At 40.0% G+C, this 4,355-nt stretch overlaps 1 pseudogene; it reads left to right on the forward strand.

Moving 5' to 3' along the window:
• Positions 1-1,294: 1,294 nt before the first annotated feature.
• On the forward strand, positions 1,295-2,449 carry LOC120166024 (annotated as a pseudogene).
• The last annotated feature ends 1,906 nt before the right edge of the window (positions 2,450-4,355 follow it).

Genomic DNA, 4,355 nt, shown 5'->3' on the forward strand with positions numbered 1-4,355 from the left:
ATATTATAATAGAGACAATTTATAATTAATGAGTACCAATTTTGGGCGTTATAGGGGTGCTAATCCTTCCCTAAACGTAACCGACCATGAATCTCTTTTTATTATTAAAAAGAATGAATTTTTGGTTATATGCATATCAGTTTATCTTTTAAATTATGTTTTCTTAAAAACTATTTTAAAAGATTGTTTTTAGGTATTTGACCTACCTAACCCAAAAAGGTCAATGACGACTCCCAAACTATTTTTTAAATCAAAATCATTTATTTTTTCATTTTATTTTTCCCGCCAAGTAAAAATTCGTGCCCGGGCAAAAATTAGTTACGACACATAGTGTGAAGAGGAATCGGCTTAATTGTAAAAGGGCGGACAAACTTATTTATGTTCATTCTAATATCCGCTTGAGTTCAAGGTTTTCTGAAGCATACAAAGAATGACCACACAAGAAGTGGGATATGGATCCCGAATCTACAACTTGGAAAGCTCAAGGATAGAAGATGTGGTGTAGGAAGATCTGGAGGAGGATGAAGACAACGATAATGGCAAACGAAAAAAACAAAGGGTGGAGTAATTTTATTAATTTTATCATGTCTTTTAAAGTTTTAAGTTTATTAATGACTTTATGAGTTTATGTAATTTGTTTTGAGTCTTTTGACTTTTGAAGTGTTAAATTTGTTTTGAACTTTGAAGTATTGAAGTTATTGAATGAAATCTATAGTATTGAAGTTACTCTAAGATTTTTGAAGTCTTGAAGTTACATATAAAATTTGATGTAGAAAAATAGCAATCTAAGAAACTGGTACATCGTACCAATTTATATGGTACATCGTACCGGAGCGATTTAAAATGAGCCTACCCCTCGTACCGAATTTTAGGGACCTAACAAATTGTGATCTCGTTCCACGTTCCCGTACCGGAGCGTACCGCGATCCATGTGACTATGCATAGGACTCATTCAATCCCATCAAGAATTGTATGACTTGCTCCTGCTGTTGTTCTTCAAGCATACGTCTCACACCCCCATGTTAGACAGTTAAGTAGTTTGATGTTAGTTGCTAATTAGTTAAGAATTTATTAGATTTGTTTGGCTGTTAATATTGGGTCATAGATATCCATATCAGTATAAAGGGATGTGCACTGTTTAGTAATATTCAATTGGTTTACCTTTAGTAAAAGAAACAGTATACTTTCTCAAAACTATCCTACTTTGCTAACCCTAAATAACCATCTTTTGTTTCACCTTAGATTGTTGTCGCTCGACAGCATCCGGTCACTGTGCCGGAGTTGTTTTATCAACATGGTATCATTCGCCGATGATCCTACGGCCATCTCTCTTCCTCTTTGTTGGTCTTCTCATTCAATCGGCCTCGCTCTATTTGAGCAACTCATTAGCGGCAAGGAAGATGTTGCCAACAACTTTGCTCGTGGCCACTACACCATTGGCAAGGAGATCGTCGACTTGCGCTTAGACCGTATCAGAAAGCTTGCTGATAACTGCACTAGTCTCCAAGGGTTCCTTGTTTTCAATGCTGTTGGTGGAGGCACTGGTTCTGGTCTTGGTTCTCTCCTTCTGGAGCGTCTGTCCGTTGATTACGACAAGAAATCCAAGCTGGGTTTCGCTGTCTACCCATCTCCTCAAGTCTCTACTTCTGTTGTTGAGCCCTACAACAGTGTTCTCTCGACCACCGATGTATTTGTTCTTCTTGACAATGAGGCCATCTACGACATTTGCAGGCGCTCTCTCGACATCGAGCGATCCACTTACACCAATCTTAACCGTCTTGTCTCTCAGGTGATCTCCGCTTTGACTGCTTCACTAAGGTTCAATGGTGCATTGAACGTCGATGTAACAGTTCCAGACCAACTTGGCCCCCTACCCAAGAATCCACTTCATGCTTTCGTCTTATGCTCCAGTCATCTCTGCCGAGAAGGCTTACCATGAGCAACTATCAGTTGCTGAAATCACCAACAGTGCTTTTGAACCCTCTTCTATGATGGCCAAGTGCAACCCTTGTCATGGCAAGTACGGGGCTTGCTGTTTGATGTACCGTGGTGATGTCATGCCCAAAGACGTCAACGCTGCCGTTGCCACCATCAAGACCAACCGCACCTTTCAGTTTGTGGACTGGTGCCCCACCGGATTCAAGAGCGGCATCAACTACCAGCCTCCCACCGTTGTTCCTGGTGGTGATCTTGCTAAGGTCCAAAGAGCTGTTTGCATGATTTCCAACTCGACCAGTGTTGCCGAGGTGTTCTCTCGCATCGACCACAAGTTTGACCTCATGTACGCCAAGCGTGCCTTTGTTCACTGGTACGTGGGTGAGGGCATGGAGGAAGGTGAATTCTCGGAGGCTCGCGAGGATCTCGCTGCACTGGAAAAGGATTATGAGGAAGTTGGTGCTGAGTCGGCCGAGGGTGATGAGGAAGACAATGATGAGTACTAAACAAAGAAGAAAGCCAAAGGATCCAGAGATGTTCGATTCATAATTTTCTAGTTACACTTCCTGCAAAACAACTTGGACAAAGCTTTGATGAGTTATCAGCAACTGGCCAAAGAAGACCCGGCTGATTCTAAGCCGTATTGTTTGTCAAGGGTTGATATACAAGGTGCTTAATATGAACGAGTAAGCTCAAAAACAGTTTTCATTCCTAAGGAATTCCGGATGAAAGATGAAAAAAAAAGGAGAAAAGGAAGGTGAATAAAGTAGAACAGAAGGAAGCGTCGCACTTTCGATTCAATTCGAACGGAAGGAAGCATCGTACTTTCGATTCAAGTCGAACAGAAGGAGGCATCACACTTTCGATTCAAGTCAAATGGAAGGAAGCATCGCACTTTCAATTCAAGTAGAATGAAAGGAAGAATGGAAGGAAGCATCGTACTTTCGATTCGAGTGTTTATCTTTACGTCAAGAAGATCGAAGAAGTAGGGTGAATGTTAGACACTTAAGTAGTTTGATGTTAGTTGACAATTAGTTAAGAATTTGTTAGATTTGTTAGGATGTTAATATTGTGTTATAAATATTCATATCAGTGTAATGGGTTATTTACTGTTTAGTAATACTCAATTGGTTTACCTTTAGTAAAATAAACAGTTTACTTTTTCAAAACTATTCTACTTTGCTAACCTTAAATAACCATCTTTTGTTTCACCTTAGATTGCTGCCGCTCGACAGCATCCGGTCACTGTGCCGGAGTTGTTTTCTCAACACCCCACAATTGCAATTCAAGTAACTACACAATTGTTTAATCGAGAAAAATTCATCCCAAATGATCTTTAACTGGGTGTAATATGCACTAACCGTCATTTGATCTTGAACCAAATCACTTAATCTTTTCTTCACTTGAAACAGCCTTGGACCATTAGACTGCAGAAAGCAATCAATAAGATCCTTCCAAATCTCTACAGCCGTGTTATGATAAAGCAAGCTCGCGGAGATTTCCTTTGAAACTGAATTCAATATCCATGAATTCACAAGGTTGTTAGCTCGCATCCACGCATTGAATCATTCTGGAGAGGAGTCTGGAGCTCGGATGGAACCGTCAACAAACCCTAGTTTGTTCTTGGCAGAGAGAGCGAACACCATGGAATATCTCTTCCAGATATAAAAATTGTCATTCGATAATGGTTGTGTAACCAGAACCATGCCCGGATTGTCTGACTGATGCAGGTAATACGGATTGCTGCCATTGTCGAAAATATCACTCAATGAATCAGGCATGATGAAGCATGAAAAGAACAGCATAAAAACGAGATGAAGAAGATAAAAGAATACTGATTTTACATTGATCTTAATGATACAAGAATGTGAAGTATATATAGTAGCTACCACTACAATAACTAACATAACAACTTATGCTAGCCTAACTGAGTATATACAAGGTCGTTTGATATTTGTATCGTAATACGTAGTGAAGATACTATTTTTTTTTTATCCATTTTATTATTATTATTATTAATATTATTATTATCATTATTATTATTATTATTATTATTTTTATTATTATTATTATTATTATTTTATTATTAAATATATTAAATACAAACCAATTACAATTAAACCGGCTCAGTTACAAACCAACTGAAACCGGTCCAAAACTAACTAGAAACCCTAAATGTTTAGGTTTCCAGTTAGGGTTTTCTAAACCCTAGCCACACCCAGCCGCCTCTGATGCTTCCAGAATCCCAGCCGCCGCCTCACTGCCAAGTGGTCCAATGGCCCACTGCCGACGCCTCCGCCGCTGCCACGTCCCGAATGAAGGCTCCAGAAGATCAACGCCGGCCGTCCACGCCAAGGCTACGGGGTGAGTCACCACTGGTAGTCCGGTGACTCACCGAGGCCCCCTCTTCGGACCGGTCC

The sequence above is a fragment of the Hibiscus syriacus genome, unplaced genomic scaffold, assembly GCF_006381635.1.
Source record: "Hibiscus syriacus cultivar Baekdansim isolate YM2019G1 unplaced genomic scaffold, ASM638163v2 tig00111621_pilon, whole genome shotgun sequence".
Classification (NCBI taxonomy): domain Eukaryota; kingdom Viridiplantae; phylum Streptophyta; class Magnoliopsida; order Malvales; family Malvaceae; genus Hibiscus; species Hibiscus syriacus.